We start from the raw sequence: 25,143 nt of genomic DNA, 5'->3' as shown, positions 1-25,143 counted from the left end.
AGCCATGGAACAGCTAAACAATGTTCTGCAATGGTCAGAAAATCCAACACAAGTTGCAAACTCAGTGCTGCGAACATGACGGACCACTGACACTTCTGACCAAGATCCTTGTGAGAGTTGTCACCAGTTACCATGTGGCCTGTTAATTTTGCAGCTTTGCTGGGTCATGTGCTCCTATGTAGTTTATCACTTCTCCTACTTTGTTCTGTTCAATGTTGGTTGTTAGCATTTTTTAAACAAAAAAAGTCAAGTTAAAAGGCAAATAGAAATTCAGAATGCATTTATAGAAGTGCAAATATGTGCTGATGAATGACACTTGAATAGGCATAACCTTGTAGAAAAGCTATCACTTCACCTTGCTTTATCCACAATGCTTATATGTTAAACAGCCACTTACTCTTGACACACAAGCTGATTTTTGATGGGGGTATGACTATGAAAAAAAAACAAAAAAAAAAACATAGGGATTTCGCTACACTATTTTTTGTTTTCTAAATAATATAGGATTAAACTTCAAAGACAGAATTTCTAAAATGGTAAATGATCTGATTTTATTATTGTGATTTCAAAGTTTTGATTTGGGGCAGTGGAAGGAGACAAGAAAGACAGAGAGGCATTGCTGCTTTGGATTTTTGATCAAAAAGGGAAACTGTCATTTTCTGAATATGCTTCGGCTGTATTTTCATCTTTGTGGAGAAGGAGCTGCAGCAAGATAATGAGCCCAACTGCACCTAAAAAGGATCACATAACCACTTGTGGGCTAACAGAGACCCAGGAGGACTGGCTGTTTCCTCAGCAGGCACCTGACCTTAAAGCCACTGAACATTTATGACTGTACTTGAAGCTTGAAGTAGCAAAGCGTTGCTTGAGTTTGGCCAACCTTGGATGTGTGTAGCCATTACAGTGCAATGAGGTCAACTCAAAAACTCAGATTATTTGAATAATTTTAAAAGTTTTAGACAATATATATTAACTGTCCTTTCAAATAGTTTGGCAGATATTCCAAACGCACACAAAAAAACTTATTTTGGAGCCTTTTGTTGCTGATATTCTTTTACTCTATTTTTCTTGTATTCCTGTGCAAGCAGAGATGGATTTTCTCTGAAATATCCTTTTGCAGTTTTACACCTACCTATCAATATTTCTGTTTTCTATATTCTCAACTTTTTCTTGCTGTTCAACCCTGGAACAGATGCTCTATTGTAACTTTCACCTGCTCTTGGCCTCTTTGCTTGCATTTGTCCATCCCTTGACTGTCTCTCCTGACCTCAATCTCTCCTCCATGTCATGTTGATCTGCTTTCTCATGTAACTCCTTAGTAGTGATTAGTTGAGCCATAGTAAATGTGTCCCTCTGTCTCCCCTCTCACTGGGAGCACCAGTGCTGTCCCTGGATTGTTAACTGAGCTATTGATTTACCTCTGATGAATTCTTTTGATACAGTATGGGAATGTGGTCAAACTGTCCCCATTCACAACAGGCATTTGTGTGTTGTGAGTGAAGGATATCTGTGTGGTTTCTGGTTTCTCGTGATTAGCCTGAACATAAGGTCTGACTCAAAACTACATGATTAGATGACAACTGCATTACTAGATGATGGAAACTGTGTGTAGACCTTTCTACACGCTCTATTTCTGGTGTTTGTTGCAATCTTGTTACCTATTGTATGTACTACTGATTAAAACTGTTGAAAACTGAAAATATGTTACTGAATGCAAAGGAAGTTTCTCTCACGTCAGAAGGCCTTTTTCCAGCAGGTGTGAACTGCAGCATTTAATGGAACAATCCCTACCTAATTTGAAATCTTGTTATTATTATTTTTAATTCCAGCAGTAAGGAGATAAAGACGCATCCACCCTTCCCCCACTGTAATTTGAAGTTATAACATAATTTTGGCTCGTTTTAAACACCTTTTCTGTTAATGCAGTCACAGCCATGTGGTAAACATTGAAATACCTTCAGCTACTATAAATGTTTAAACAGATAGCTCTATATTTTCAAAACTTTGTTGAATATCCTGGTGTTGGTTTGAAACTCTTAATAAAGCAGGAAAATGTAATATTTTGTCCATTGATATTTACAGATGAAGTCATTAGTTGTCCTTCCTGTCAGAGAACTCAAGCCTCCCCAATCATTGTGCTGTTACACCTAGAAAATGATGCCTAATTGCAATTAAGGACAGACAGGCCTCCTCCACTGTTGGCAATCTGTGACTCACTTGGCAGTGTGACCACAACTCATCATCTCTCACTTTCAACTTCTCATTTTAATGGGCACAGCCTCCGTGTCACTTATGTTTTCCTTGGAAGGCTGACATCTTGAGACACAGCAGGTTAAAGATGGAGGCAGATCTGTGGAACTTACCCCCCAGGTTGATATTAATCTGTGTGTCTGATGCACCCACACTTAGACACTATGCTGCTCCAAAGCCAGCAGTTCATAGGTTTAGTTTGGGTTGCAGGTGGATTTGAAAAGGAAAACTGTGCATAATTTTAGAACAAATGCGCATTTCAGTACATGGAGTAAAATTATAGAACAGTCTGGATGAGGAGTTGAAAAAATGCTCTATTCAAAACAAGAAAAAAATGACATCTTGTATAATTTTGAGGTGATAATGAATATATTGTTTAAAACTTATATTGCTAATGTAATGAATATGGCCCTGAAAATGTATTTTTTAACTATTGAACAAGGTTCAGGTTTATACAAGATATTTCTTCTTCTTGCTCCCTTTTCACTCATGTATAGTAAGTGTTGTAAGAGATTGTGCTTGTGATTAATAATGAAATTTGTTAAATTCAGTTAAACTGATTGATTAAAGTTAACTTCAGAAGAAGTTATCACTTTTGTTTCGAACAAATCTAAACACAAGTTTAAATCAGTTCTTTGGTGAGTCGAAATGTTACTGTTATTAAGGACTTAGAATAAAACTTCTACTTTTTGTACTGTAGAAAATCTAATATAATACAAAAAAGATATTGCACTATTCAATACAATCAAAATATCACAATAAATAAAGTACATTTGTCCATTAACCTTACTGTGGGTTCATAAAAAAATAGAACTTGTCACTGTGCCAGAAAGAGAGGAAGATGGAGTTTGGAGTTACAATAAAGGCAATTGGCTGTATGTGTGGGTGTTTGTGCATGTGTGTATTGAACAGTTAAAATCATATTTACATAAACCGTATAAAAACATACAATCCATTTCCCCACTGTCTACGGCAGACTGGTCTATGACCAGAATGTTTTTTTTGCTAAATGCCAGAATCAAAGGAGAAGACAGTTTTACAGAGATGTCTTTAAATTGAAATTGCATTGTTTGGTGTAGTTGTCCTGTAGTTCAAACCACCGTTCGAACTACAGGACTTGAGTCAAATGGATTCCTGGATTTCGTTGTCAGAACTTGTGGAACTGAGTCAAGTTTGTAGGTCGCCTTACTCACACACAATTTCATCTCCGCCCAAAAATGTTCTATGAGACTGAGATCAGGGCTTCTGAATGTCATAGACACTGGCTTTGTTGTCCTTGAGACACCTTGTGACTAAGCCCACAGCAGGCTCAGGACCTTTGTTCATTTAGAAAACCCGCTGCCTAGCTTGAATCTCTGGACTTGTGTCTTGAAATGTTACTTTATTATTTCCATACAGAGTTCTGTGTTATGAAGTGCACGGTTGGTCAAAAAAATGTGCCAAGTCTAAAAGTGTGTTGGCTCACCTCTTCAAATGTCCAACAACCAGTCCAGGCATGGCTGTAATCTGGGCCTTCAGATACCCAGGTTGAAAATGATGAATGACTCTGACTATTCTACGGTTTGGGAAGCAGGTACCTCTAAAATTGGAACTTTGATTTTGGGAAACCCAGATCTGCACATAACCAGTGGAGATCTCAACCTCAAGAGCTTGTCATCTCTTGAAGTTGAGGTTAAACTCTACAACTGTTTTCACAAGTTAAAGATATGAGTCATGTAACAAATGAACTGTCAGCAGATTAGTGAGATACAGGAATCGCCCAAACAGATTTAGGATCAAATTCCCACAACCACAGAGTTGGTCTGCTTGCATGCTCCCGTTACTGATGAATAGAAAAGCAGACATATTGATTCACCACAGGCCTGATGACAGCACCGCCGTAAAAAGGTTCCGACTAAATGAGATGCAGTGTCAAGAGGATAAAAAGGGAGGACAGACTTATTTCATATAATGCTCCTCCTATCATATCAAATTTAAATGCAAATAAATGTCCTTACATGTAAGCAGGAACACTGACTGAATGTCTAATTAGAATCTGTGTCCTCTCTAAAGATGGCTTCTTTGATCCACTGGACACTTATAATCTGCTTAAATGTTTTATTGATATGAGAAGTCATATAAAAGACTAGATGACTATACCTAATATGCTTACAGATCCAGAAATGATTCTGTTTCTACGGAATAAGTGAATGATTTGTTTTTGTAAGTGCAAATATTTCTGAAAACAGTTCTCCACAACTATTATGAGACAACTTGATTTACTGTAATGTTCAAAGCAAGAACTTTGAACATTTCTTATTCCTCATGTTTTTGTACAATCTTAATTCTCTTACACAAGCTTGATTTTTAAATGTTCTGAAAGAAAAATCATTTGTAAACATGGCATTCAAATATGGACATTTATTTTAATCGCAGCAGGGAGAATTGCATAAATTTGGATCAATATATCTGTGACAGACAGTAAAACAGTGAATCTGAGCAATCTAATAAAAAACTGGGCAGAGCAACATAGAAAACTTTAAAACACCTAAAGATACAGTTTTAATCAGGAGTTTTAAGGCTCAATTTTTCAGTCAGATGGTCTGCTTTGGGGTGTGAAGAATAGAATAAACTTTTCTTTATTGTCCCACAATGGGGAAATTCCAGTGCAACAGCAGGCGATCAAAACAAATAGGTTTATAAGAAGAGATTGTGGTTTCTTGTCAAAAAAAAGGGAATTGTTTTTCATTTGTCCCATGCATAATGAAAAAAAGTTCATTATACATGTGACATAATGGGTCTGTTTTTGTTTTTTTATTTTTATGTTTTTTCACAAATTTAATTTCAAACTTATTTTTTCCGATGTATTCTGTAAGCCCATTATTCATCACATTTTTCATTTTTAGATTTTTTTTATCATTGATTTTGGTGGTCATAAGGTTGACACAAGCCTCAAATTTTATTTTTGTTGCAGTTTGATTTGTTTCATGAACTGCTGGTCTGAGTGGAATCTAGCTCTGTGTGCAGGTTTTCGAACACATGCTAGATAAATATCCTAGATTGAAAAAGTTGAGCCTTGAGGTCAATAAACCTCTGCTTCCAATGTACAATGTAACAGTCTTCTTCAACATAGCTTATTTTTAGCTTTGGCATTTCAGTTTCAAAGTAGTACATTTCACAGTTTGTACAAAACCAATTTATTTTGTTTTCTGTCTATATATTTTTTTGTTGTTGTGATAAGTTGATGAAAGAAAAGCTCTGGCTAAACTCTGTCAGCTCTCTAACTTAAACACAAAGGCCTGAAGATTGTATTTGGGGAAAAAGACAAAGTGTTAATGGGTCTCTAAATCGCTAAGCATCAAAATACAATAAAGAAACCAGATTAAAAATATCTTTAAATAAATTAGGATTTTTTTTTATTTACCAGTTTAAAGGTCCACTATTATGCAAGTCATTTTTTGCATGTTTGTATTTCCATATGTATATATTCTGCTTAAAGAAATAGTGTAAGAGCAAAAAAAAAAAAAAAAACACCCATCCATTTTTTGGGAAAAAGTAAAAGTTCTGCTGGTAAAACAGCCTGTTGCAACACCTCTAGATTGTTGTGTCACAATTATTTACCTAGCAGCCCCAAGTCGAGCCTTGCCCCCCCACCTGGCAACCCAAGTGCAGCTCCACCCATTTCATTACAGCATACAACATTTTGGAGTTTGAATTGTGTATATCTTGGTAAAGTGATAGGGTGTGAAATATTAAGAACAAGAACATGTCTAAACCTAAGCAGCAGCATTTTTATTCAGCTTGTCCACTGACAAGGCTCTTATCCAATCAGTTGTGTGGTTCAAGATGTTTCCTCTCGTTCTACATAAAGTTCTACACGTTCTACATAAAGCCATTTATCTCACGGATGCATCAAATGTTTGAAAATAAGTTAAAAAAAAATCATCTACTTTTTTGCCTCACATGCCAATTTAATTTAAGAAACTTCAACTCTTATTAAGTTTGTGTTTTCCGTTTCTCTTTTGCTATACTAGTTGTATGCTGTTTTTAGGTAAATAAACCCACATATAGCACCAGCGTCTGTCAGATCAAGTATTACTGAGCACAAAGAAGCACCATAACAGAGTAAAAAGCTTCCAATATGCAACCGATTCTCTCTCATCACCTTAAAAGGTGAAAACAATATTGTATTATGCCTGAAGAGGTTCTAAGAAACAAGTTAAAAGGAAAAACATGTTAGAAAATATGTGAATATGCAATGAATGTATCTCATTATTAAAGTGGCTCTTGGTACAATTGATTAAAATAGTACAACCAGTTTCATAGAAACCATAAGGGAGGATATTGTGATGCACTCTCTCCGCATCTGCAGTGGTTCTATTTCAGAGACACAAGTTGTTACATATTTGTCAAAACGGCTCATATCCCAAGAGCACAAATAGCAATCAGTGATATTTGGCTGTGGGTGACTCTGTACCTGAAATTCATGTGTTTCAGGCTAAAAATATGGGTAAGCACAAAGATTTATGGCAATAAAAAAATTGTCTGGATCGATGAGTGGATTTTTTTCATGTCACAATATGAAAGACCAGGTCAAAAAATGTTAGCGGACTAGCTGAGGCAAACATCAGCACCGCTGCATGAAACACAGCAATAAGCTTCTCACCATTCACACAACACTGTGCACAAAATAGGTCTGGTGTCGAGAAGGAAGGGGAGGAGTTTATCTCCCTGTGAACAAGAATTTAGGTCACATGATTACATCGGTAGCTGTTTTTCCATTAATCATAGAATTGTAGAATTTTGATTCCATTTTAAAAGAAACTCACCAGGATGAGGTGGGGGTTTTTCGGCCGTATCAGAATAGCTATATTTCACAAAACTGTCACATGATCAACACCCGGATGTTGCCACCGGCACAAACCACAAAAACGACGATGGCATCTAGTAGGAGGATGATGGTTTGTTTTGTTTTTTTTCAGACAATGTGCCAGTGGTTCCACCAGAGCTCTGACAGCATCACATTTCATAAGAAGTTGTTGGAACATGTTGAATCCATCGCTCTTCTGTAAAATCACTGACTATAATTTCCCCAAAACGCCGCAGACATAGCCGCTCCAAACTACGAAATGCTTTTAGCTCCAATGTTTCCTCTGATGGCTGATAAATGCTGAGCTCTGAATTATGAATATATCTCATGTAACTGTTTACACCCATCACTGCCATGAAGTTGAATGACTTACTGCATAAACAAGCTTATTCACATGTTTAATTTCTTATTTAACTGTCCTGCCATGAACATTTAAATCAATGATTTGATGCAACTGCTGGGTTGAAACTTTTTAATATACTTTGAATAATTAATTGAGCATTCTGTACTATTTCATATAGGATCAATTGTCATGTATGTGGAATTGAATTGATTTTTTTTTTGTGAATTCCTGTGCGATGACATTTGGTGTGAATCAATGTTATAAAAAGAAACTGTATTTGATAAGCTAACTTGGCTTGTATAATCTGACAGAGTTTTTTGTGCTGTTGTAATTCCCCATGGCATTCTAAACTCATTTATGAAAAATGTATAAAATATACTTTGGAAATGGTCTTAGAACCATACCCAGTTCAACGTGGACAAACATCTTCTTTCTGATGCTAACCTATGGACATGGAGATTTTGTTGAGGTGACCCACTTATTTTCAGCATTTAATCACCAGTAACTGGCTGCTGTTGTTCCTCCTAAATCTTACAGAAGCAGTCTACTTAGTCATTTTCTTGTGCATAGAGCAAAATATGTTTATAGTTCATGTTCGTTTGTGTTAAGGTGCACTTTCTTTCTGCCTTTGTGTGCCTGAATTAGGTCACAGTTACTTATTCAAATTCCTACATGAATGAGCAGATCAGTGTTAATCACAAACACAACGTGCAAGCAACACTGCCAAACAGGTTAGGTGAGTCCAGGTAAGAAAGGAGGAAGGACTATTCTAATGTCAGCACACACACACAAAGAAAGAAAGAAAAAAGAAAGGGAGGGAGAGAGCGAGAAGCTAGCAGCTTGCAGGTAGACAGCTCAACTAAATTACAGCCAGGCACACTGACAGGTGTAAAGGTGAGCTCTGACGGCAGGCAGCTACTGCAGACAGGTAAACAAGCTAAAGGTAAAGGAGTGGACAAGCAGCCTCACAAGTAACCAGTTTGCTTTGTAGAAGTCAGTGTGTCAGGTAAAACAGGAGGCTGCTCTCCCTGTTGGCTGTGGGATTGTTGCCTGAGAGATGCAGACAGTGGCTGCAGAACAGAAGAGAAGCAAATAGGACAGCATTTATCCTCTGTTGCCCCCTCTTTGACACAGACACACTCACAAAGACGGAGGCAACCACCTGGGTGTTCAACCAGCTCAGCTTTTACAAGGTAAATGCACAGACTGGGTTTGCTAACATCTCAAAGGCTTGACGTGGGTGAATGAATTTGCATGCAGGCCATTTATAGTTCTTGACACTTTATTGTTTAGGTGTGTAGTTCATTTCCTATGACCATCTTTGTGCGTTTGCTCCTGGTTATCCTGTTGTAGAGCGCTCACCAGGCCAGCTGGGGTCTTTTGGGAGTCTGGTCAATACATTGGCAGCATCTTGTTCTTTTTTTAATAAGTAAAACTCAAAATACCCACATAAAAAGGTTTCAAAAAGTTAGAGTAGTTGAGGAAGTTGTAAATGTACTGGTTGCCATGCAACACGATCCACCTGGCCAGTGCCGTTGTCCTGTGCTGTGTGTTCTTGCCTGAAGACCTCATCTATAAACACGTTTCAAAGTGACGTCACACACACACACACACACACACACACACACACACACACACACACACACACACACACACACACACACACACACACACACACACACACACACACACACACACACACACACAAACACAATCCCGCCCTCCAGCAGGGGGACAGCCATGATTCCCACTGGTCTTCCTGCCACGTTGTCAACATCAGAGGGATTTTTTTGTTCTTTGTGTGGGAAATATGTTGTATTTATTAGTATTGAATCCTGATACACTTTAAAGTAATCTCTGCTTGGTCAGCTAATGGAGCTGTTGTCAATCAGGTGCTATGGCAACGGGTCTGAGAGTAGCTAGCCAACACAGAGAAAAGAAGAATACAAGTGGTTTTGAGTTGTTCTTCAACGGGGGGTTTTTTGTGTTATTTTGCCTTTGCTGTGGCACGCTGCACTAAGTTAATGACATCCATCTCCAGGTTTGACTTTAACAGAATTGCACCACCGCGGCAATGCAGGCATGGATGGCAAGTAAAAGAATAGTCCTTTTTGCCCTCCAGCGTTATGCACATGTGCAAAGTTTCCGGATGTAAACAATAACTTGCAGTGTGTATTCCACGAGACAAAGCTGTAATACAGTGTTGCCTTTCTGCTCTGGTTTTGTCTTGTTTTGCATTCTTCAGGTAGTATGCGCAAACCTCAGGTGCCAACATTGAGATGTTGGGTTTGGGTTTGAACAGGTGCTCTGGCTGCAGGCTCCAGGTATCGCTGTTTCCCTCTCTCTGTTGGTGTGTGGATCTGGGGCTGGGACTCCTTTGTACATCAAACACTTACTCATTCATTTAACAACAATAAAGAAGAAAGGATAACGTTGATAAAAGTTAGGCTGTGAAAAAGTGACTGCTTCCCTATGGATTTAGTCATACCGTTTCAGATCATCAGACTAATTTGAATATCAAAAAGAAAACCTGAGAAAACACAAAGAAGCTTTCAAATGAGGATTTTATTTATTCAGGGAAAAAAGCAACTTAACTGTGAAAATTCATTAATTAATTGTGGATACCCACATTTTTGGTTTTGTGTCACACTCAGACCTTATTACTACCAGACCGTTAAGATTAAAACACTTATAGAACACAAAGGTTTGTCTCAAATTTTCCAACATTTCTCGGGATAAATTTCTGAAACATTTTCTATGGACTGACAAGTCAGCTTTAAGGAGCGTGTGTGTCCTGTTACTGAATATCTGGTTTAAAACTAATAGAATTGCAGAAGAACTTAATATTGACAGTCAAACTTGGTGGTGTAGTGTGATTGCCTTGCCCTGATTTTCTAATTCAGAGCCTTGATGTCTTGCCGGAAATAAAAGAACTAAAAATTGTGCTTGTCAGGAAAATCTATGGCTATCACTTTGTGACTTTAAGCTCAAGTACACAATCAGAAGCAGTAGCATGACCTTAAACGACCAGTTTCAGTCAAACCTTTTAATGTGACTGTGTCCAAACTGAGTGGCTCAGAATGCTTCCACAGTAACACATTTGAAGCTTTTACAAACGCGTCATGGCAGCTCTTACTGTCTGTCATGGCGAGCAATTCATCTTCTACACAGGGCCAGGTTTGGATTTGTTTTCCTTCTATTAGCTGAAATAATTGTACATAGTCATATTGACTTTGTCTGTTGAAAGTTGTTTGATGTGAAACGTAACACTTTTCTTAATCCAGTCTAGATTCAGTAATCAATAGATTTCTAATAACTGATTACTAGAGACGTATATTTGTATTTACTTTTAATTTTGTCTTAGTTTGTTTAGTGTCACATCCGGAATGATTATTGATTTATTCCAGAAAGATTCCAGAAGTCAAAACTACCAGGCCATATCCTATTGTCAAGACAGTAATTTATGATAGAATATATATATATATATATATATATTTTTTTTTTTTGTTTTGTTTTGTTTTCTTGGGTGACATTTTGGTGACCAAGGTGAATAAACATAACCTGACAGTTACTAAAACAAACAAGAAATGTCTAAGACCAAATTCTGGGTTATCCATTAGGTCAGCAGTTATTACCCCGGTTGACCTCATCATTGCTCTCTGTCCGTTCACCAGGTTCATCTTTTGCTGTGCAGGACCTGAAATGATCAATACTCACATCCTGAGCTGTTTTTAACCTTTCATGTCTCTTTCTAAAATTGAAACATCTGCTGATATTTGTGAAATAGAGCTGTACCCAAACACTGACATACTCATTCTGTACCCAGAATTCATTGCTGTAAGCTTGACCCTGCTAAGGGCAACTTAACACATACATTGTGGCTGTTGACAAATGCTAAATACAATGCTGGTATAGCACGTTAGCATTAGCTTCTGCTAAATACCATGTTTACGTAGCACTTTAGCATTAGCTTCTGCTAATCACCCAGCTGGTCTAGTGCTTTAGTGTTAGCAGAATTAATGCGTATGATTAGTTCTTTAGGGTCAGCATAACTAATGTTTTGGTTAGTGTTGCCCACTACTGGAAATATTCTATATGAACTTCTGATCAAGGTCTTTTGGGGTATTTTCTGTATTTTTTAATCTTTTTATTTAAGTTAAAAAGAAACACAAAAGCAAAATTTACTCAGTATATGTAAAAGATAGAAAACTTTTTTTATCTGTCATGTTCTCTGAAAAATGGCCAAATTATCAGAACATCTCAGAATATGAAAACATAGGAGCACAGCTGCACAAGCAGAGATCACATGAGTGGTGGTCTAGTCTAGCTTATAAGGTTATTGTATGGATAGTTTTATAGTCATGGTGATTATTGTGCAGTTTAAAAACACATACATTCATGTATTGTCACCAGCAGTCTGCAGTGTGACGTGCCACTTTTTCCTATGCAGGTATTCTCCAAAAGTATGTCAGATGCTAATTCTCTACAAAATGTTACATGAAGACATCTTGAATTCTGACAGATTTGCACTTGATGCACTTTGATATGGCAGACACTCTTTTTACTCTGTTGCCCACTCCCTCCCTCTCGTTTTTTAATATCATCTGACATTCTTTACCTGAAAGCAGACATGGTATCGCCTGTCTTCTGGTAGCATTCTCCTCTGCAACACAATCTGATGTGTCTTTCAAACAACAAAGGGGAAGAGGGAGAAAGAAAAGGTGGGTGTCAGGTAGAGAAGGAGGGCAGGCGGCTGCTCTCTGGCTCCGTATCTTACAGAGTCCAGCACTTTGTTATCTACATGCACTGTGGGAGGAAAACCATCCCATCTTCTATATTATCATCAAGCATTGATAAGAATGTCTCTCACCGCTCACACACAAAGGCAAGCTGATACCCAGGCTGTGTGGATCTGTGTGTTTTTAGCTCTGTGAATTTTTTGTTGCTTTATTGTCTTCATAGATAATAACATTGAAGTGGAGTTGTTGATACTTTGAGACATTTGTTATATCTGACAGATGTACAATTGAATTTGGCAATGTTTGGTTAGTGGCTTTAAACTAAAATCAAAGGACAAAACTTTACATTTGCGTACTAGAAAAGCTATTTTATTTCTTTGCACATGTTTCTAAATGTGTATTTTCTGCCTCCTGTATTAAGAAGTCTTCAAAAACATAATGTGTATGAGCTCTAAGTTTCACATGCATGAGTTGCGCAAGTTACTGCTCAGTTGGATGAGGAAAAGCTTCTGTTGTCTCATTGCACAAGTTCCATAGGACATGAATGGAGAGGGATATTTCTAGATTAACATTAATAAGAAAATGACTTCCTCTAAACCTTCCTGAATATGAAAAACTGGAAAACAGAACCTTCAGTCATATTTGATTTGAGACAATTCCTGAGGATTTTATGAAAATATGCATGCAGTGGAGGTCCAACTATTTATCTGGTAAAACTCAGTGTCAAACCAGCTGGGTCTTGTTCCTCCCTCCTTCCTGTTTTAGAGGGAGAGCCTCATGGCTCCTTACTAGGACCTTAGTTGTTCAGAGGTTTTATGCTGCTGTCTTGACCATGTCACACTTGGAAAAGAGGTTTTTAATCTCTGAGTTATTTTTTTCTGGTTAAATAAAGAATACATACTGTACATATATACATAGATTTTGATACAAATGAACAAACATACCCTACTGTTTGTTCAGATGACAAAAATAAGTAATCTTGCCAAATCAGAAAAATCTGTCCAGAAGTCTGCATCATGGCAGGAGACAAAAAGGACTTGTTACCCTTAATGCTGGAGTCATTAATGTTACTGCTGATGTCAAATCCAAAAATGGGAAAATGAAAATAATTGTTAAGTCAGCAGAACATCGTCTTGATAGCACTCAAGTGGGAATAAGATGAGTTTAGTGTGCAGGCAATGCAGGAACCATTTATTTAATGATATTAATAAGGAGTTTTTTTCTGGATTTTATTGTTTTCTGTGTGTTTATTCCCTGTCATGTGATACACAATCTTTGCCATTTGGTGGCAGTAATAGTCATATACTTGTTTGAAGAAGAAACTTTGTTTTCTGGTTTGACATGATGGCAAAGTCCGTCTAAACAGCCTTCTAAGCTAATGTTGCTGTTGTTGAGGGCCAGACAATGTGCTGTTTACATGTCTGAGGTAGTCCTCAGACATGTTTGTTTTTTACCACCTCAAAATGATATAAATTGTAAATTTTTATCCAGCTCATGAAGCGCATTTGATACAGATGCTTATTTTAGACACTTTGAACTATGTGATACAGTTAGACCATTACTGGGGTTCTTAAAAAAGTTGCAAACATGCATTCTTGCTTCATGGTAAATTGTCAGTAGGACAGAACCACCACTTGCCTTCCATGCTGATTTTCTCCACCTGCTTTTAAAACGCTGAGTCAGAGGGAGCTGTAGGGTAGAAGTAAGAGGCAGCAAATGAACTCTGAAGTACCGACTGGTTGGTGAAACACACTTGGCATGACCTTTGGTTAACGGATAAATTGAGCTGTGGCCAGAACACGCTTCTGACTCCAGAGTGAGCCGTGCTGGGCACTGGGAAGAAGCAAGGATACATATAAATGTTATAGTTAAGGAAGCAGATGTTTTGGAATCCCTTTTTTTGGAAAATATGTGTTTATGTATGGAGCTAAATTTGGACCATGAAGTTTGCTAAAAAAAAAAAAAAATTACTGAAAAAAAAAGATTTGAAACTGAAAAATTATTTTGAATCTGAAAAAAATCTGTTTGAAACTACATATTACATATTCCTTTATTTAATCAGGTAAACCCCGATGAGATCTAGATCTCATTTTCAAGAGGGACCTGAGCAAAAAATTTGCAAACTGAAGAAAAAAAAGTTCAAAACAGTTTTTCAGTTTTTCTTTTTGTTTTTTTCCAGTTTAAACTTTTGGCCCTGTTTTAGTGTGGGCCCTTGGATGATGTAGGGGTGGGCGTGTGTGTGTGTGTGTGTGGTGGGCATGGAATAATGAATGACAGCTCACCACAACAGCTGGACAACACTGTTGCATTCAGAGACCACAGGAACTGAAAACGTCTTTAAAACATCATCAATATTCTTTGTGTGTGATTGGTTTTGAAAAGTAACATGCTTCACTGATAAAGTGAAGCAGTGCTCATGTCAACACAACACACAAGTATCCCTGGAAAAACTATAATAGTAACAAATTTGCACTGTGTTTAACATTTTCCCCACTGCTACCAACATTTTCCCAAGTGAGATAAAATATGTTGAGGTAAAACTTAAAACCTCAACACAGGCCACGCCTCCAGGATTCAACTTTGTGATGATGGTTCTGTATAAAAGTCATGAGAAAGTGACAGTATTTTGAATGAAATATAAAACACTGCAGTTTTTTTTAGCAATAAAAGCATAAATCTCAAGACTCCTGACAGGTTTATCTAAAGCCTGAAACAATGCAAAATGTTCTTTACCTTAGGTTCACACTGGAGATAAAATGAAAAGAAAAGTTTGGTAAAGACCATTAATATTAAGAGCAGAAGAAAGCAGAATGCTGCATTCTTCATCAACATAGTGGAGCAACACACACTGCAAGGTTCCAATCTGAGCCATCAGCTGCTGTCAGTTGGGACTGATTATCAAAGAATCTGAGAATATAGGAAGGATTCTGACACTTAACTGAGCAGCATTAGAGAAGAAATGAATGAAACCTACAAAACAATCAGAGAAGCAGAGATATAATGTTGGTTTTCCAATGAAAACATGAAACTATGACAAAATATAATGTTCAATATTCCAGTAGAAATTTATGATTAGATATTTTTTGTTGTGACTTTTAACTAGCTTATGCTCATTGATGAGCATCATTTTGAGTTTGGAATTTCCTGATTTAAAAACATGAATGATCCGACAGAATGAGAGGTTTAACATGGTTCCTCTGTAAGAGCCCCTCTGGTTATGACCACGGCATCAGTCTGCAAACACCGCTGTGCTGCTGGGCTAATAAGAGCTTCTAATTATCTCCGGTCTCTTGTGGACGGCTGCCAAGGCTGACGGAGACAGAAGCTGGAGGGATTGGGTGACATGTTTGGCTTGTGCTGTTGCAGACTGTGACTGTAGCCATGGATTTGTTATGTTTGTGCAGTGAACTGACATGGTTCTGCTGACTGAGCATGGTGCCGAAGCGGCTTCCTGAACTGCTGTGGTGCACTGATAGGACACTTGTCATATCTGATAGAAGCACTTTGAGTTCAAATCCTGCCTGGCTTTAAAGTGCTTTATTGGCAAAGTTCATTGGAGTTGGACACGGCAGCCACAGAGCAGATATCATAGCCATCCGTATGCACGTCATCAAGGGATTGGTGAACAAATATGGCCACAGCAACAACTATTCACAGGTTTTAAAACTGCTTTGTAGACCAGAGTCTGCTCCACTTACACCGTTACATACATGTTATAATGTGTTCTCCTGGGAAGAGGAATATATCAGTATCGCACCACTTTTTTTTTATCATACAAAAAGTGTTTTGTGCCAAGGAATTTTATAGAAAAGTAGCAGCAAAATCTGATTTTATTTTACATTTTAAAATTTTCTGGTGTTATGACTCTTCAGTTTTCCTGTTTCTATTACAAACTCTTTGGAAAATAATTGTGTAACATTTAAAACCTCACTTTTCTTCTTAAGACAACCTTTTTTTGTTGAATGTAGCAGTTTTAGCTAATTGCAAAACATACATTCTTTTGTTTAACAGACTTTAATATCAATCAGGAGATACTGTTTTTGTACTCCACATTTAAAATTCTTAGATTTTATAAAATGAATTGAGAAAAAGTGATCTGAAAGGAACAAGCCAACTTACACCTACAATCGACATCTTTGTAGGTGGACATGAAGATTAGAAAAAGACTTAAAAATATTTAAAGTGTATGACTTAAAATTAGTTTTAGACAGAGATGCTGTTTGAATGTGACACTGTTGTGCTATTTTCATAAGCATCTTTGGGAAACCAATATTCTTTCAATAGATAACATGAATATTAAATGGTATTGACTTTTTGGATGATGGCTGCTGATGTGGTTTTGGATCCAACAAAACGATGACAACTTTACAGTGAGAGATTGTTTAGATATAAAATGTGTGCCACACAGACCTGGTACAAACATCTATTATGCATCAGCTACAACTCTGGTGTACCACGACAATCTAGTGTTGGAGTTAATTTTTTAACATAGCCACACTTCATTACGTTTTCGATACATGGACAGAATGGGAACCTTAACAAAAACAAACACAATTGAGTTGACTTGGTACAATCATGGGCAAATAGTACACACATTCCCCCACTGTCTTGGTACTTCTCTGAGACATATTAGGATATTTGAACATGGAAAATGCTGAAAATGGATGTTTCAGTGTTAACTTTATATATGAAAACATATATAACTTTAACTTTATATATATATATATATATATATATATATATATATATATATATATATATATATATATATAGTATACTGTATATATACAGTACAGACCAAAAGTTTGGACACACCTTCTAATTCAATGTGTTTTCTTTATTTTTATGACTATTTTTTTTTATTATTTTTTTTACTATTATTTTTATGACTATTTATAATATAAGGGGTATTTTCAGTTGTTTTACACTTTTTTGTTTAGTGCATATTTCCACATGTGTTATTCATAGTTTTGATGCCTTCAGTGTGAATCTACAATGTCAATAGTCATGAAAATAAAGGAAACTCATTGAATTAAAGGTGTGTCCAAACTTTTGGTCTGTACTGTGTATATATATATATATATATATACCGCCCAGGAACAGGCCCTAAACACCAGAGCAATAGAGGCCCAGATATACCACACCAGACAAGACCCAAGGTGTAGGTTGTGCAAGGAGGCCCCTGAGACAGTCCAGCACATAACAGCAGGGTGCAAGATACTGGCAGGGAAAGCGTACATGGAACGACATAACCAAGTTGCAGGCATAGTGTACAGAAACATCTGTGCAGAATATGGACTGGAAACCCCGAGATCAAAGTGGGAAACACCCCCAAAGGTGGCGGAGAACGCCAGAGCTAAGATCCTGTGAGACTTCCAGATCCAGACAGACAAAATGGTAATGGCGAACCAACCAGACATTGTCGTAGAGGATAAACAACAGAGGAAAGCCGTTGTGGTAGATGTAGCAATACCAAGCAACTGCAACATCAGGAAAAAGGAGCACGAGAAACTAGAGAAATACCAGGGCCTCAGGGAGGAACTGGAGAGGGCCTGGAAGGTGAAGACCACAGTGGTGCCTGTGGTCATCGGGGCCCTCGGGGCAGTCACCCCCAAACTGGACCAATGGCTACAACAGATCCCAGGAACAACATCAGACATCTCAGTCCAGAAACGTGCAGTCCTTGGCACAGCCAAGATACTGCGCAGAACCCTCAAGCTCCCAGGCCTCTGGTAGAGGACCCGAGCTCAGAGCATAAGAACCACCCGCGGTGGGTGAGAAGGGAATTTTATTTATATATATATATATATATATATATATATATATATATATATATATATATATATATATATATATATATACTGGACCACACACAGAGAAAAGCCCGTGGGATATAAAATGATATAAATAACCCAGTCTCTTAAGACCTCTTAAACTGTAATGTGTTGAAATGTTCACCAATCAAATCAGACGTTTCTTAGTGCTGTTTAATTATTGCATTGAGTCAGTTTTGTGAGTCTAATCAGTTACTCTCACAAGACATGGCTATAAAGAACAAAAAAAAGAAAAAAATGTCAAAGTTTAAATTCATTGAGTCTCTTCTATTATTTCAACAAGAAGCTCTTGAAGTGAAGTGATCAGAAAATTTCCAGGAACGCTTTTCAGGTTAGGTCGTCAGAAAATGTCAGTGTGTTCTTTTCTTTGGAGGAAACAATGTTGCCTTCAAGTGTCTGAATGCTTTTGACATGATCCCTGGTGTGTGTTGAGTGCCTCAGATGAAGAGTGTAATTACACTTCAAAAGGAGACGAAGCTGAGTCTGCAAATGCTGAACAATAGTCTGTGTGACAGCCCAGAGTCATGTATGACAGCTTGTCCTGACACTGAGCACACAGTGAGGATGTGAAGCACTTTCATCAGTAACATCTCCAACTTTTCATGAATTATTAAGACTTTAACAATACTGGATAATTAAATCTCTTCTATATGGCTAAGTGTGCGAGTGTTAAGGAAGAAACTGAAGCAACCCAGGAAATCCATACTATTCAGTGTTTTCTCGCAAGAGAAATTGATTTTTTTATTTACATTATTGCATTTAACCATATTTACTGAGATTTATGTAATACATCAAAACAAAGCAGTGCATAACTGGGAGATGGAAGAAAAATGACCCATTATTTTAAACATTTTCACACAAAAAGCTAAGATAAAGCTAGCAAAACAGAAGAGTCCAGGGAGGACAGTATTTCAAATGACTTTGCAAAAAATAACAGCACTGGTTTAAAGAAAGTTACAAGGACTTAGCTGTATATAAGCAGCAATACACTGTAAGTGCTTGTTTAGTACAAATATGTACTTTATGGCCCCAATTAATAAGAATAAAAGACATTCAATCTGAAACGTCGTTCTGCACACATTTTTTCCTTTTCAAATCTTTATTTTCAATGTCATTTTTTTCTTTTGAACAAATTTTGCAGCTCTAATTTAGCTCCATATTCTTCATTCAATGATTTGAATTGACAAAACTGGCAGAGACACACCAAATGATTTTTATTTGTAGTGATGAATGCACTTTCACAATGAACATTCTATCCAATGGAATCCAAAACAATGTTGAGGTTAGACTTTACAAACTGAAGAATGTAAAATGGTTCATGGTGGCATCATTACATTTGTGAGGCCTGTACAAGCTTGACCTGCCAGACATGTAGGCTGTGTTAAACAGATGAAACACACACATGTGTGTTCTCATACATACACTCATCAAAGACCACTTCGGACCCATTTCCCTCCCTCCAAGCAGCTCATCTCCTCCCTAGTCAATTTGACAAATCCATTAGGGACCCATTATAGACTTTATGAAAGCAGCTTTACTATCGTTCTCCCAGTGCTGAGAAGGAGCACCATAAATAAGATTATTGATGATAATGGCGGTCCTCATGGGAGTTTAAATGGTACGTCTATGTGTGTGCGTGCTGGCGTGTGTGTGTGTGTGTGTGTGTGTAAACACATGTAAACACTTCATCCTGGCTGTCATATTTATTGTTACGGTTGTGATTGCTCTATTTATGTTAGTAAGGCTTTATATTTGATTTGTTCCAGCCACTATTTAATGCTGTTAGCTTGAAAACAGTCGGACATGTTTTGACGTGACTCCGGAGAACCAATCAGTTATTTGTCGTATGGTTAGCTAATTCATGCCTGGAGCTGTAGCAGCTATGTAGATGAGCCACTATTCATATCACTTCTCAGGTTTTATAGCACATGTAGAAGACATTTCTGTGGAAGTCAAACACTTAGCCTGCGACACATTACAGCACAAACACAGCAAAAAGAGCCTCCTTCAATGGTTGTGCAACAACTGGGAAACTTTTCAAAGAATACCAATATACAATCCCCAAAATTTATTTTAAAATACCATAATTTTGTGGAAAATGTACTCGTACAATAAATTACTGGTCATGAAGTTGCAACTGGGAAATTAAACCAGTGTTCCTCCACAAGGACAATAATTCACCCACATTAACAGACAAACAGGTTCTGAGCTTATCCATTCATCCGAAGCGTGAAAATCAGCTCTCACTGATGCATGAAGAAAATTGAATCCTCCAGGTTGTACAGAGTCCTCCTCCCCTTTTCAACACCAGACCCAGGTTTAACTATTTCTCACACAGCTCTGTGTGATGTGTTGTGTGATTGGTCTGGAGTTAGTAGCTGAATTTAATGGGGTTATGAGCTCACTCTGCAATGTTGATATTTCGCTTCAACTACTCTGCTTCCACCATCCAGCTTCTGTATCCGTATGCGATATGAATACTTTTGAGGAGCGTTGAGGAATTGCGTACATTTGTATGAATCTTCACTACATACCTACAAAGGATACCAAATGGCTAAAAACTTCTGGATGCAAATTGCATCAACGTTGTCCACGGAGGAAACTTTCTGCAGAAAGGTGTGGGCTTACCTGTAGACACGTTGCAGGTTATTGTTTACATCTGGAAATGTTGTGCATGTGCGCATGACTGGAGGGATTATTCTGCTGCTGTGGTAGAACAATTCTGTTAACTGAATGAAACCTGGAGATGTAGCTTTATACATTTAGTGCAGTGCACCGTTCAGCAAAGGGAACAATAATGCAGAAAAATTGTTAAAGAACACCTAAAATCCACTCATATCCTTCTTTTTTTCTTGCTGTTTGCTATGCAGCACACACTTATTGTCATAGCAACTTATTGACAACAAAGCCACTAATATATTTTCTACACTAAAAAACACACAAACATTTTCTTGACAAAGATCAGAACATTCAGTCCATTACAGTTTAATGTTTTCAGGTTTGATGTTTATTTTGTGATTTTTAGTAAATGATCGCTGTGGTAGACACAGTGGTGGTTGATTAGCTAATTTAATCTCCTGATCTGTGTGGATTGCTTTTTTTGTTTGTTTGTTTACTGAACCACAACACACAGCATTCCATAGCACATCTACATTTTAGGGTTGTCAACATCAAACTAGCCAGACTGACTTAATTCCCTCACTGTAGCTATTTTTTTTTTCTTTTTTTTAATGAAAACTTTTTTCTAGCCTTGTTATCTGGTTGTCATAGTGTTAGAAATTAGTGGCAAACATGGTGTCCCTTTTTCTTTTATATGTCACACATACACTTAAGATTTATTGTGTTATGTTGACAATTTGACAGCTAAAACCTTGATAGTAATTGTAACTTTTCACCTTGATGTGAGTATAGGACAGCCTTTAGATTAGCAGTGTTAGCCTTTAGCCTAAACTAAAGGTTAACTGCTTTAGATTAGTAGTGTCTGCCTATTTGTTATAGGCAGACATACAGTACAGACCAAAAGTTTGGACACACCTTTTAATTCAATGAGTTTCCTTTATTTTCATGACTATTGACATTGTAGATTCACACTGAAGGCATCAAAACTATGAATAACACATGTGGAAATATGAACTAAACAAAAAGTGTAAAACAACTGAAAATAGCCCTTATATTCTAGTTTCTTCAAAGTAGCAACCTTTTGCTGTGATTACTGCTTTGCACACACTCTGCATTTTCTTGATGAGCTTCAAGAGGTCGTCACCTGAAATGGTTTTCATTCATAGCTGTGCCCTGTCAGGTTAATAAGTGGGATTTCTTGCCTTATAAATAGTCATAAAAATAAAGAAAACCCATTGAATTAGAAGGTGTGTCCAAACTTTTGGTCTGTACTGTATATGTATGTCTCTAAAACCATGGAGCACACCTTCCTAAAATGACCTCTTACAATGATAATGTTTTTAATAAATGCTGTTGAATTAGTTAAATAGTAGACAAGTACAGATTAATTTGTTTCTCATTATTCTAGAGACAAGAACCACCTGCCGCTGCAGGAAGTGGATGGTAGAAAAGCTGTCACAAAACTCAGCTGAGCTGCTGTTTATTTACAGCGATTAATAGCCTGAAGGTGCTTCTTTCTGCGCCATCACTTAAAGAGGGGTTCTCATCTCCTTAAGGATGAATCCCTCAACAATCTGCCTGGCGGGAAAGCCAGATTCTTGTTTTTTTATTTTTGTATTTTCTTTCGCTTTTCACCCTTTCTTGCCCTTCAGCTCTATCAACGTTCCTGCCTTCCACTGAAATGCCACATACAATTCCAGTTTCTCTAAAATAATGTCAAATGCACAACTCCCCAGGGACTTTCTTACTGCCTTTACTTAGCTTGACAAATAGCTTGAGTCAGATGTTTTGTAACAGTGAGTTAGCAGTGATGGAGCACCAATAAAATGTGGTTATTTTACATTTTCATATTGTAATGATGAGTTTCTCAGACCTGTCTAATAAGAACCATGTGAAACACCTTTTGACCATTGAAAGATTTCGATAACTTTTTTCCATCATCAAATAAATAAGTGATTTTGTATATACCTACGTTTTCTTAATCTAATATTAGGTTATATTAAAATGCCTCAAACCAATATGACAAAGGTGATAGTCTTTGTTCCCAGTAGTCTTGACAGTGAATTTGAAACACAGCCTGTGGTTATTTTTGACAAAACACATTGTGGTTTTACTTTTTAGTTCTATTTCATTCCCTTTGCTCATTCTTGGTATTCTTTCATCTTCTCTTTGCCCCGCTGCTGAGTTCAGGACCTCTGACATATAATGTATTATCCTGTCGATGGACTCAGCAGTAAATGTTTTGATACCCTGGGCTCCCATTGTGTGTCAGTGCATGAGCTTTATTTTACCTTGAGCAGGTTCAATTGTGGGGGTGCATGTGTGTGTGTGAGAGAATCTGCGGGTGCAAATGGCTGGCCACAAGCATGAGACAAGTGCAGTGTAAACTCATTTGTGTTGCCCACAGCTGGCCACATGGTGTGTAATCAGCACCTGGACCTCTGTGTGGGAGTCATAGATCAGGAAGTTTCACTGCAGGCAGCTTTCTTCTTCTGCAGGATGATGCAAGAAGTGCTTTAAGCTGATGTCTTTCTAAGAAGACGACTGCTGGACACAGGCAGTGTTGTGGACCTGTTGGGTTCATCATTGGCGTTCATTTTTTGGAAAAGTTTTACCACCTACTAAAAGTCAATTGAATGCAACTCTTCTATATAATGGTTGTGGCTCCTTCTATTTTTTTTATTTTTTGAGTTATGTAAGAAAAAAAGAAAGCTTTATTTTACATCTGTACTTTATTTGTATGCTATTTTGAGAAAAAAAAAGTATTCCGAAGCCACCAATGACTGAATTACAGAACATTATTAGTCCCTATAAAACTAAAATTCTCAGTGTTATTGACAGTCTGAATAACCATATTTTGTAACAGTAGACTATGAGTTGATAATGGAATGTACCAGTGGCAAGTAGTGAGATCAGAAAGTAGATATACAGAAGAGCAAGTGGAGATGATGAAGGAACTACTTAGGCAAATGGATGCAGCTGGGAAGGGAGCGAGTGAGGCTTGGTGAGGTAAAAACCTAGCAGCAGGGGAGTGAATGGCTGACCAATTTAAACAAAGGTGTAACTGAAGGGAAACCTAAACAGAAATGATCGCAAAATAAATCCAACACCTAAAATAAGAATCTAGACTAGTGAAAGGAATGAACTAGATCATACAAAAGCAAACAAATACAAAACTCAAATACTTGAACTAACTGAGGGAATAGACTGGGATGATGAGAAATAAATCAACACAAGAAAATCAACAAAAACAAAGAGGCCAAACAACCAGGGGTATGACAAAGTTGTACTTCACCTTTTAGATTTCATCAAAGTACTTTAGAGCCAGTAAATGTTTATAATTGATAACCTAGGCGTATCTACTAATGTTATGATTATACCATTAGAAAATGAAGATTCTAAGGAAGTTTTCTTACTTTGTGCTCTTCCTGCCTTGTGTCTTCATTCTATTTGATGAATTCACAAACAGTTCCAGTATTCAAAGTCTCTGTCTGCTTTAAGCAGTAGAGAACAGCTGTTCTTTCAGCACACAAACACAAAGTGCACACGCACATACAGCGACACTCAAACACACGCATGTAAACCAAATCCGTCACAGACACACACAGATCCTCCGTTATGGGCGAAGACATCTGCTGTTTGGTGTTCACAAATTATTGATAGCAGTAAACAGAAAGTTGAGGGGAAAACAGGCATTTCTCATGCTGATGAAATTTTCACGAGCTGTCAGCCCATTCAAACCAGCGCTTTGTTACCAAGTGGGACGGCACAGCAACAAAGGGAGCTTTTTCACCACGATTTTCCCATATCGAGGAGAATGGTGCAGTGGGGGCGAGAGGCAGGTTGGGTGACAAGAACAATTTAAAGTCGAAGGGGAGAGAATAATCAGGGTAGAGCTAATGTTTTGTTTTTTTCCTAAAGCTCTTTTTAGTGGAAAGAAGAGAGGCGTTTTCTAGTAGTGTGTAAAAGGAATTACCCGGTTTCTCAACAGATCAGAATGAAATATTTTCAGTTTTAGATACTTCTTACAACATAACACCAAACTTTTTAAGAGAGTAACCAGGTTTCCAAATGCATGTTTTGAAGTGCAACAAATGATGGAAATGGCAGATTTCAGTACTGCCTCCATTTCATAAATGTTTTTTTTACACTCACCTGAGGTGCTTTTTGATTTTTCTGGAAAAGTTAATGTGTCAAAGGAGAGATGGAAACACATTTGACAAATATGTTCTTCTGGAGTAGCGAACATTTATGTCACGAGTGATCATCTGTTTCCACTGTCGGCATTTGCATTTTTTTCTTTACGTCTCCAGGCAGCATGTAACATCACCAGTACCAGTTTCACAAGACAGAACTACAACCTGTCCAATGTCAACACAATCCTAACCACCTCTCTTTCTGAGATGTGCTCCATGCTAGTCTGTAACCTCTACTTCCTGTTTACAACAGCCATGCACAACATCAACATCTAACCAAATCATGCTTTGCTGGTTGGTTCACTCCAAACCA

General features: G+C 37.5%; 1 protein-coding gene across 4 annotated transcripts in view; it reads left to right on the top strand.

The window, feature by feature from the left end:
• Nucleotides 1-25,143, top strand: part of naaladl2 (N-acetylated alpha-linked acidic dipeptidase like 2) — a 399,262-nt gene that overhangs the window by 35,947 nt on the left and 338,172 nt on the right. The window contains exon 1 of one of the 4 annotated variants that reach the window (XM_023339999.1): nt 8,290-8,635. The exons of the other annotated variants lie outside the window; for them this stretch is intronic. The gene's annotated coding sequence lies outside the window, so the exon portion shown is untranslated. Of the gene's footprint in view, nt 1-8,289; nt 8,636-25,143 lie in introns of those variants that run through there. 4 annotated transcript variants of the gene reach the window in all.

This window comes from Xiphophorus maculatus, chromosome 9, assembly GCF_002775205.1.
Source record: "Xiphophorus maculatus strain JP 163 A chromosome 9, X_maculatus-5.0-male, whole genome shotgun sequence".
Classification (NCBI taxonomy): domain Eukaryota; kingdom Metazoa; phylum Chordata; class Actinopteri; order Cyprinodontiformes; family Poeciliidae; genus Xiphophorus; species Xiphophorus maculatus.
The sequence above is the reverse complement of the archived record's forward strand: the minus strand, read 5'-3'. Positions and strand labels throughout refer to the sequence as shown.